Below are 522 nucleotides of genomic sequence, written 5' to 3' on the forward strand. Positions count from 1 at the left end.
TGTTCATCAAAATTATATTAAAATAATTCAAAATACATAGAAGTGCAAAAGGAAAAAAAATGATCACTAACATTGCCATTACTTGGATGAAAGAACAAAACCATTTTTAACCTTTGGCAAACATTGTTCTAGATATTTCTCTTTGCAGATATGGATATATTATAGATGTAGGAATAGAAAGAGATCGAGATTGACTAAACAATAGAAAGATCAATTGATAGGTCTTTGCACTGATATATTTGTATCATGATGAAAACATAATTTCATACTCATTTTCAGAAAGTGCTTTAAAGTTTCCTTTTGCTTAAATTGCAAATATAAGACAAACTGAAGTGAAAAACAAAAAAAGAATTGCTGGAATATATATTGTATATATGTTCATGTGTATGTATGTGTACACATACATACTTAGAATAGATAATACTACTAAATATTCCTATAAGATTGCAAAAAGAATATGTAACTATTTAAAAATCTTTAGTTTTCTTGTTCAACTTCACCTTTCCTAATTACAATATCACA

Source organism: Galeopterus variegatus, unplaced genomic scaffold, assembly GCF_000696425.1.
Source record: "Galeopterus variegatus unplaced genomic scaffold, G_variegatus-3.0.2 Scaffold637, whole genome shotgun sequence".
Lineage (NCBI taxonomy): Eukaryota > Metazoa > Chordata > Mammalia > Dermoptera > Cynocephalidae > Galeopterus > Galeopterus variegatus.